The sequence below is a fragment of the Ananas comosus genome, unplaced genomic scaffold (genome assembly GCF_001540865.1).
Source record: "Ananas comosus cultivar F153 unplaced genomic scaffold, ASM154086v1, whole genome shotgun sequence".
NCBI lineage: Eukaryota > Viridiplantae > Streptophyta > Magnoliopsida > Poales > Bromeliaceae > Ananas > Ananas comosus.
In genome coordinates, this window is record NW_017893405.1 from 11529 (window position 1) to 22198 (window position 10670).

General features: G+C 46.6%; 1 long non-coding RNA gene across 1 annotated transcript; it reads left to right on the forward strand.

The window, feature by feature from the left end:
• The first annotated feature begins 8021 nt into the window (after positions 1-8021).
• Positions 8022-10206, forward strand: LOC109705946. Its single transcript, XR_002214986.1, has 2 exons — positions 8022-8176; positions 9989-10206. It is a non-coding gene; the product is annotated as an uncharacterized LOC109705946 (long non-coding RNA).
• Positions 10207-10670: the final 464 nt, after the last annotated feature.

Below are 10670 nucleotides of genomic sequence, written 5' to 3' on the forward strand. Positions count from 1 at the left end.
TAGCCCACCAAGCCCACGAAGCTTCAAACCTCCGTGACATTTGTCCGGCACGGCCAATCCTTGATTGCCTCAACTTTCCTCGGGTCTACAGAAACTCCACCCGCAGAAATCACATGCCCTAAGAAGGCAACCTCGCGAAGCCAGAAGTCGCACTTCTTCAGCTTAGCATATAACTTCTCCTCCCGAAGGACTTGAAGTACTAGTCTCAAATGCTTGGCATGTTCCTCGTCACTGCGAGAGTAGATCAATATGTCGTCTATGAAAACCACGACAAATCGATCCAAATACTTCTTGAAGACACGGTTCATCAAATCCGTAAATGCCAATGACTATGAAAACCACGACAAATCGATCCACATACTTCTTGAAGACACGCTTGAGGCCTGCGGAGCGATATAGCAGATTTCAGATTGGGTATTTTGGACTACTCGTCCGGTTGATGCATATGACTATAGTAGCGGTTGTTGCATGTATACTTACAGTTCTCTCTTTATACTTGTCTTGCTACTATAGCTTTGATATCCAGGTATGCATTCAGTTCTTCTTTACAGTAGCGGTAGCCATATATTCTGTTATTGTTTTACTTCCTTCCAGTTTATAGCTACTGTATTTGTTACATCTGCTCATGACCTTATTTATCTCTTCCTGATCCGGTGAGTACTCCTCACCTTCGTCGGCTTGCGGTACCCACTGGGAGGGGAGACATGTTTACATGTTCTCACCTCTCCCACCATTTTTCAGGTATTGCGGGCGGTGAGGGTTGAGACAAGACGTGAGAGTCGTTCGTAGCGGTCGATAAAGTTTCCGACCCGATTTGTTCGGTTTAGTTATTATCCCCTTTATTTCTGTTGATATAACTTAGACATCTAATATGGTTCAGTATTTCATTATGTTTTAATATTCAAGATTTCAGTTGGTTTTCTGAATTTAATAAAGATTCGTGGATTTTTGTAAGATGGAAAGGTTTTCTACCCCTCGTGGTAGCGAGTTTCAAAAAGAAAAAGGTTTCCGTGTGGGAAACAGTTTTAAAGAGTTTTCTCGTGGTTTTTGTAACTTAGTACTTCAAAACCAGTTTCCGGATAGGAAATGTTTTAACTAATAGTTGTGGTTTTATGTTTAAACATTGAATGGTAAATTTGTGGTGAATGGTGAATGAATGTTGAATGTTGTATATTCATTATGGTGGTTGTACTCTGTTTGGACATCGTGTACTTGTGCGACGCCGTGCAAATATAGGGGAGACTCTGTCCATGTGAACAGTGAATTCCTTATATTTGTTGCGGATCTGGCATACCCTGGGGAGTCAGGTTTTCAAAAAAAATTTAGGGCACTTCCACTGTATTTTCAAATTAAAAAAGGACCCCGGGGCGTGACAGATTAAAGTGATATCAGAGCCAAGCTACAACCACAACACCATTCATAGGTTGTTTTGAAAATAAAAGAAACTGAATAGGTTGGCCCATAGGAAGACCTACGGTATATAGGCACGTGAGTGTGGGGTTTGGGCTTGTGTCCTAGTGTGCATTCGAGTTGGGTAAACTCGGAGTGCACGGTTATTTCCGTATGTGTTACGGTTTTCGCACAAGCTGGTGTCTCAGTCGGGAGTAGTGGCGGTGTACATTTTCGAACATCGAGTGGCGGGGTGACGATTCACCAGGTGTTGCCACTCCTGTCAGGTGGGGCCTTGAAGGGTCAGGAATTTTCGGGCCTAGGTGAGTGTCTTAACTGCCGACGCCCAGGCCACTCTCCCTACTTAGGACACGAGAACTGTTGCGAGCGCCTCCACGGAGACGGCACTATGATCAGCTACAGTCGTGGCTTCTGTGGGTCTACTTGGGTGTAGTCCAAGGTCTTGTTACCGGCCGTCTTGGCGATTGTAGCGATGGTGTTGCCTTCTCAGACCTTTGGGTAAGGTTGTGATGCCTATCTTTCTTTGTTTGCTGATGGAATCGGCGATGTGGGTCTTTTGAACTTTAACTAGTTTATTCGTCAAATTGACGTGTACTAGAAACGGATTGACACAGTTTTGTTGTCAGGTCTCTGTTAATGCATATATCATATGCGGTTTTCTAACACCTAAATTAGTGTGTTGTGGGTTGTCTGTGGTTGGTAGGATTCATCTTGACTCGAGATACTCCAGGGTATTGTCGGAGTTCTCGGAGCTTTGAGTATAGCTCGGTTGTGGTGCAGAAATCGGTTAGAGAAACCGTTTCCTAAAGCCTCAGTTCGTGCGGTTCGCGACTTAGTGTCACTGGCAGCTTTCGGATATTGAAAGTTATGGGACTCCCAGTGAGTCGGTTCAGGGTCGATCGGATTTCGAATGTCGGCTTGCAAAGTCGATGTTTCGACGATTTTGGTTGTAAACTTTTGGTTCAGTGATGAGGTATCAGGTGGCTTGATACTTCGACATGTCGCGTTTCCAACTTGTTGTTGGTAGTGTATCTTCGGATATTTCACTCTTCTTTTGATAAGTACATTGGCTGCTGACAATGTATTGTCGAAAGTTGTGACGAAATACCCTCTTTCCCTATTGGGACTTTTGGATTGGGTCGATGTGTTCTCTAGATTGTCTTGTGGGAAAGCTTAAGTGATGGTCATTTCTGACCACATAGCGAGCCTTGGATTATTCCCTGGCAGGTTCTGCGCAGTTGATTTATCGTCACTGCTGATGGTTTTGACTCTGGCCCTAGTCTGGATGTTCTTAGTTCTTTAGTTGTACCTTCCACAGCTAAAAGGATTGTTTGGTTTGTAGTCTCGGTCTGTTGCAAGGAGGTTCTGAATCACAGATGTTGAGTGACTTGAGTCTGGTTGTTGGCTTTGATTGTCACCGTATGTGATAGCGTATAAGGTTTGCGACTCAGCTTATCGTGCAAACCTTGGAATTGTATACTTGTCCGATTAAGTAGTGACAGGTGCGCCGGGGTCTTGTTGAGACAGGTAATTGGGTGTTGCTGAGAACATCGATCGCTAGGGTCCCTTGTAGGACGGCAGTGACAGGGTCGCGTAGAGACAGGTGTTGAGCATCACCGATGGTTAATATCGCATAGTGCGATTGGCAATCCTATGCACCAAGGGTTGGACTTGCAAAGAGCATATGGTAGTTTGTTTGTACCGTATTATGCCATTGAGTGGCAAATTGTCCAGCTCAATTGGTATTGTCAGCCTCAGACCTTTTGGTCAGGTAGAAAGTGAGGTCTTGGACCTAGGACGGTAGATGCCGCAGGTGACTTTCTATTGATGGAGGTTTGACTTTGGCAGTTGTGTGGTAACTGGTGGGAGACTGTGGTCTCCGAGGTGAGTGCTTTTGACTCAGGTTTTAGAATAACGTTTCATTTTCGCTCGTTGTGAGCAGGTTGCCGTTGTTTGTCTAGTCGGGGTGTGTCTTTTCGGCCTAGGAGAATACACTCCATACTTGTGGTGTCGTCCCGTGACTTCTCTACGTGGACGTTCGACGTAGTTGAGGCTGTTACTGCTACGTGGACCAAGGTTGAGTAAACCTTGAGTTTCTAAGTGGTGAACTATTATCTCAGAATAGGCAATTTGGGATCGGATAATCCTAGTCACGGGACTGTTTTGTCCGCAGGTTATAGGATAGTGTTGATCCCGACGAGTTTTGGTCCGTAGATTTTGGATTGTTATGTCTTCCCTCGTCTAATCCGAGTGGAATCGCAGTTCTATTCTCCCCACCTTTCAGAGGTTGATCTGTCCAGATTCAAGGAAATGTAATTGACCAGTACTCAAAGGTGATACCGCAGTGGTGGAGTAATATTCGAATTCGATTTCGGTGGGTAAGTGGTCAAGTTTCGGGGACGAAACTTCTTTTAAAGGGGGGATGATGTAAGGACTGAGATGTGTAGTGTAGCTAAACTCTCTGATGATGATGTTTTTGTGTGTAATTTAATTACATAAGCACTCGTCAAGTTTCTGGAGAAAACGAGTTAGAATGGAGAAGTTACGCGATTAATAGTTTTCACTTAAAGTGAATAGTAACTCCGATTTTCCGGAGAGGCTGATGAGTAAAGTTGGCTTCTTGCGCGTACCGGACTCCGTTCATAACGATCCAATAGCTCGTTTCGATCGGTTCAGCTATTCTGGAACCAATGGGGCAGACGGATTTCAGATCTGATGCACGAATTTTTAGAAATCTGAAAATACATGTATTACATATATTGGTGCGTAGTTTTGATAATTGGAGAGTGGATGGATTTCGTCGCAAAACGGCGATCATATCGGGTGAAACGAAATTGTGAGTTCGATGCCCCAATCATGCTGAATACGCTGGCGCAGTCTGTTTGATAATCCGAAGGGTGGATCGGTAGATATCACGCGTTTATCGAGGAACGGTCCAATAGATCATTTTCGTATTTCGTGCGAAACCCCTATATTTTAGGTATGGAATCGCTTGAGATCGAACGTTGAGGTGGGTTTGCACGAAATAATCATACTGTGAAGGACCCAATATGAAAGTTTGAGTCTTCGGGGACTTTTATGCGATTTAGCGACTTGTATTTATAAGCAGCTAGGGTTTTCCAAGCTAACCCTAACCCTAGGCTGCCGCATCTCCCTCAGCTGCGCCCCCTTCACCCTCCACCACCTTCCAGCGCCTCTTCCCGCGCATCCCGGCCGCCGGAAACAGGTTGGCGTTGTCTTTATCCACCTTTCACTCCACCTCCTAGGCTGTTGACCTCGGGGAGCTACCCTCACGCCTCGAGACCCTCTCCCTCGGCCGTGGCCCAACCTCCAGCTACTCCCCCGCCGGTCCCTGCCGCCGCCGCGCGTCGCCGTCGCTGCCAAGGCACTGCTCGGCCAAGCTTGGTCAGCCCGGGCCGAGCCCGAGCTTGTTCCTGACCCGCGTGCTACCTCCGCCTCTGGGATGGCCGCGCCTCTCTTCTTGGACTTCGGTGACCCATTGTCGCCGTCGCCGCCGTCCCCGCGGGCCCCCGGTGGCCGCCCTAGCTCCCTGCGGCCATCCCGTGAAGAGTTGGGCGAGCCGAGGTGGTCCTGGTCTCTGCGCATCGCCGCCGCCCACGCTCGGTCCCACCGCCCTCCTCTGACCTCAGGCGACCCACCGCGCGCGTCGCCGTCGTCCCTACAGGCCGCCGCCGCTAGCTTCCTGAGGCCGCCCAGACTAGCTCGGGCCGAGGCTGCCCCAGTTCTTACCCCTCGCACCACCGCCACCTTGGGACACCTGTTTTGCCCTTCTCTGGTCTCCGATGACCCCTTGCCGTTGCCCGGAGCTTTCCCAGCCGTCGGCATGGCCGTCGCTGCTCCTTGTGCGAGAGCCGAGCCCATGCGGGCTCGGGATGCTCCAGCGCCGCCGCGGCCCCCTCCAGCTGCCGGCTGGCATGAGCGCCACCTTTCCTGGGTCGGCCGCACTCGTCAGCCGCCGGCGCCCCCACCGCCGGAGCTCCTGTCGGCCGGAATTGGGCCGAACTCTTCTTGGGTTACCTTGGCTAGGGCATCATGGCCAGCTGCCGCCGTCGCCTCTCGCCGACGGCCAACGCATGCCCGGGTACCCTTTGACCGGCCTCAGCCGCCGCCGTGCCGCCGCTGGCCACCCTGTGCTCCACGAAGCTCCGGTAAGCTGTAATTACTGTCCAGCACACTGTTTGGAGTTTTCGGTCACCTTTTCGGTGATCCGAAGGCACCCCGATGATTGTGGAAGTGAGCACGATCATCCTTATTTCATGCTGAACATCGTGCTCACCTCTGTTGGGGTCAACGGTGTCCCGGTTTGCTCGTTAGAAGCTTTCTATTCGCTTTGCGCGTTGTTTCGCAGATCGTCGTGTCGCTCGTGCGCTTGCCACAGGGGTCGGCAATGCTTCAAAAGGTGAGCACGGCCTCCGGCACGCCTAGACCTGTCAGTAGGTGTCTCGGCTTGGCTGAATGACCCCTGGTTTACGCTGTCAGACCATAAAAGCCCAGAAATCACATAAAATAATGTGATTTCATGAAATCAGGAGGGCTTTTATGTAAATGTGTTGTTTGTGGTTACTGTTGGCAGCATGTGTGGGCAGTGGGTGACCTCTGGACTGATTGTTCAAGGCCCCAAGCCTTTGCGGAAATTGAAAAGTGATTTCCGGTGCGTTTTTTGGTGAAATCTGCCGACGGAACACATTTTCGGTTCGGAATTCTTCCGACGGTGCTCCCTGATGATTTGTGACGTCGCTGAGTGTAACATATGGAAATTTGGAGTTGCGATGTCAACTTTGATCTCGGGGATCAAAGTGAGGATTGAGCTAGTTGGACATCATCCTCGAGTGATTCGTGATGCGTTGGAATGAATTTCGGAGATAAATAAGTGTTTCGGCGCAAATTGGGCGCGAAACGAAATGTAAAAAGAATTTTCGGATTTCCGATGCTAACTTTGATTAAAAGAATTAAAGTAAGGCGTAAGGATAAATTGTGGAATCTCCGAATCAATTGTGAAGTTTCGGAAAAGCCAAGGGTGTGTTTTCAAAGGGTTTTGAAGTGTTCAGTGCGAAGTGGTAGTGCAAAAAGGAGAAATTTCTGCCGTGTAATGAAATTGGAGCCGATTCTATTGCTAATTCGGCTCAAATAATGTCAAAATGAAAAGGAATTGCTTCCAAATTAAATTGGTAGCTTATGAAGGTCCCTTGGTATATTTTGGAAGTGTTTGGGTGAAATCGGAGCGAAAACGAAAAATTTAGAATTTTCTGTAAAGAACGGGACTGAGAAAATTAGCAGAAAATGCACAGTGTCAGAAAATTATGAAAATTGGCAGAGATGTCAGGAACATTTTAATGAGGCTAGATTTGAAGTTTCAGATTTTTCTGACACCTGTAGAGAGAGAATTAGCATCTGGAAGTTATCTGATAAAGATTACAGTTCGGGACAGTTCGCCGTGACCAAACGGGGTCGAAACTGAAATGTTAATATTTCAGTGGACTTATGAAGTAAAAGCGAGCATTCCTATCAAATTTGAACTCAATCGGACTTTCGAAAGGGCCTGCGAAAGGTATTTGATCCGTGTCGCTAAATGGATAAGTCGGAGGGCATTATGGTAATTATGACCATGATTAGTGGAAATCCACTAACCAGCCTGCAAGGAGCCTCCATCCTTGTGGAAATCCACTAACCAGCCTGCAAGGAGCCTCCATCCTTATCTTCCCCTCTGCCTCCTGCCTACGTAGAGAGAGAGAGAGAGAGAAGGAGAAAAGAAGAAGAAGAAGAAGAAGAAGAAGAAGAAAAAAAGGTGAGAATTGCTTCTCGCTCTCCCTGCTGACTATGTCCCTTCTCCTCCCTCTCCCTGCTGTCAGCCTCAGCAGCAGCAGCCTAGCTACTGTCAACAGCAGCAGCAGGCAGTTCAGCAGCAGCAGCAGTGAGCAACAGCAGCAGCAGGCAGCTCAGCAGCAGCAGGCAGCTCAGCAGCAGCAGCCTCAGCAGTAGTAACATCAGCAGCAGCAACAGCCTCAGCTCAGCTCAGCAAAACTGCTGAGCAGCAGCAGCCTCAGCAGCTTCAGCTGCTGAGCAGCAGCTTCAGCAGCAGCAGGAGTAACAGCAGCAGCAGCAGCTTAGCAGCCTCAGCAGCAGCAGTGCGCAGGAGCAGCAGCAGCAGCAGTGCGCAGGAGCAGCAGCAACTCAGCAGAAGCTGCTGAGCAGCAGCAGCAGCAGCTTGCGCAGCTGCTGTCAGCAGCTCAGCAGCAGCAGTAGTAGCTGCAGGCTGCAGGGAAAAGAAAAAAAAGAAAAGAAAGCTGCAGGGAAAAGAAAAGAAAGAAAAGAAAAGCAGGGAAAGAAAGAAAGGAAGAAAGAAAGAAAGAATGAAAAGAAAGAAAAGAAAGCAAGAAAGGAATGAAAGAGAGAAAAATGGGATCAAAGTATTTGGACAGTTTTTCCTCATTGTTTTGAGGTTCGTGGGCTAATAAGGGTTGAATTACGCTATGTAATTGTGAAAATTGCATTGAAAAGGGGTTTTTATAGAAATTGACCGCGATAATGCACTTTTGCAGGATAGAAGCGCTATCGTGAAATTGACCGCGTACAAACCAAATTGGGGGTAAAAGAAACGCGCTGGCGAAGTCGGTTCGGCAATCCGTCGCTCCTACGCAAAGATATCGCCAAAAGAATATTTTCGGCGTCGATAGTCACGAGCGCGGGTCGCGATTCTCGGGAAAGCGCTAGAAGCGCATTTCTCCCATTCCGGCATCAAAGAAAGGTGGGTTGTGCTTTACCGAAGTGATTAGGTCACTTCCATGCCAAAGTAAATCATAGTTTCATTTGACGCATATATGACGATAACTGTCGACATATGAATGCTAAATGCATATAAGTAGGCCTATATGAGTGTGGGCATATGTTAATGCTAGATGATCCATGTGAATGTGAATGCTAAATGAATATGAATAGGAATATGAATATGAATATGAGTATGAATATGAATGCCATATGAATGCTAGATGCACATGGATATTGAACGCTAGATACATATGAATGAAATTGTCGAAATGTGAATACAAATGCTAAAGTAAACATAATTGTTGATACATGATACATGAAAGCTAGTGTTAAAGGCTTATGAATATGAATGTTTAACGTCTATGTCTAAACATATATGAAAGTGAATGTATTGATAACCATGTTAGATGTATAATTGTTGATACATGAAAGCTAATACTTGTGAATATGAAGGTTTGATGCTTATATCCAAACACATATGAAAATGAATATACTATAATTCAAGCTATATGAATATCGATAATTCTCGTTGATTAGAAACCTCAACGGTAACAAGATACATAAGAACATGTGAACTATGAACCTAGGCAAGAACACCTAGGGTGATGTATAGATCGAGTGGCATGAGTTTAAGTTATTAAACATAAGAAACATAAGTTGGACATTATATCGACGCTGTGGAATGAACCTAAGTTATTAAACCTAGGTTGGATATTGTATAGATCGAGTGGCATGAACCTAGTGTTATTGAACATAGGTCGGACATTAACCTAGCGTCATTGGCCCTAGGTCAAGTAAGTTAACCTAGAGTTGAGATCTAGGAGAAAGAATATTAAACCTAGTGTAAACGAACCTAGGTTATGATGTAATGAAACACTCGATAAAAAGTAAATCAAGTTGTGAATTATAGTGGCAATAGGACCACTAGAAAGTGAATAGTATAGACCTAAGAAGGTCGTCAACATAGGGTCAATGAGTAAACCCTTAAGTTGTGAAATGGATTCCGGAATCCTTAGGAATTGTGTGATGGCAGAAAATAGAATCCCTTAACTACGGGGATTTTGACGGTTCTCCTCTCCCGGTAGTGATTCAACGGGATTGACGGTTCTCCTCTCCCGGTATGCCATGAAACAAGTGAAGTGAATCGAAACTATGGGATCGACGGTTCTCCTCTCCCGGTAGTGATTCAACGGGATTGACGGTTCTCCTCTCCCGGAGCTAACGGGTTTGACGGTTCTCCTCGCCCATTAAGCTTGAGCGACTTAGGGTCACAGGGATCGACGGTTCTCCTCTCCCTGTGATGGACCTAGTGTCGCGTGGACTTAAGGCTAAGGTGTTGTGAGACGTCCTTCACCTCGAGCCTGACTTGACGCGGTACTCCGCGGATGATTGACTCAAGACCGAGTCGAGTGGTATATATGGTTAAGGTAATATAACCTTAAGAAAGAATCGCCAGAGAGCATAATTTGACAAAGAGTAAAGAATAGAGAAACTAGCTAATGAACGTGAATAGCTAATAAGAAAAGAACGCTATTGAGTAACAAATGGTTAATGATATTAAGTAGAATCAAGTAATCTACTTACAGGATTTACAGGTATTGCATATTGCATCGCAGCGAGGCAAGGTATGGTTTTATTTGTTGCATAGTTAAATATCTATCTATCTATTTGTTGAACTAACCTACTGTTGCCTCCTTTGGACCTGGTGGGTCGAGCTCTTCTCTTGGGTGGCCGTACCCACTGGGAACTATATTTATATAGTTCTCACCCCCGTGTTGTTTTGGGGGTACAGGTTACACGCGAGCGGCGCGGCGGCGCGAGGACAGGGCGTAGCTTCGTAGATAGCGCCCCACCACTGAGACTGAGATAGCAACACCCTGAAGAGGTCAAGTTCAGAGTTCAAATGGAAAGAAACAAAATTGTAGTAATTTGTATAAGTTTCGTATTAACTTAAAAGCATATGTGGTTATGTAAATGTAAAATATTGTAAATGTAAAAGAATCTCTGAGACGAATGCTTGTAATAGCATAGTTTGCACTTTATGTTTTCGATACATATGCAATCTACATACTTGCTATAGTTCCTGTTTGGAACCTCTTGTATTGCATTGTTTAGATTGTTGACGCCTAGAACGTACAGGGGAGGCTCTGTCCGTTCGGCGGTCTGTCGACGAGCCCGAATCCGACCAAATAGGCGGAGCTCGGGGCGTGACACTGAGCCTTATTGGCTAGTCACCCGCGTCGTTTCGAGGGTCCGAAAATGACAGGTGAGCGACGGTGGGTTCCGGTGTCGAATTGGACACTTCTGGGAACCCAGATCGGAATGATTATCCGACGATAATCGTTTCAGAGTGAGTTAATGTCTTTGCTGCCAAGTCACATGTAGATATGTGTTTAGTGGCAGCGGGTGACTCATGGTACGAGTCGGTGCGTTTCGGGACAGTTCATGGGTCCCGGCGGAGTCCCGGTGCGATT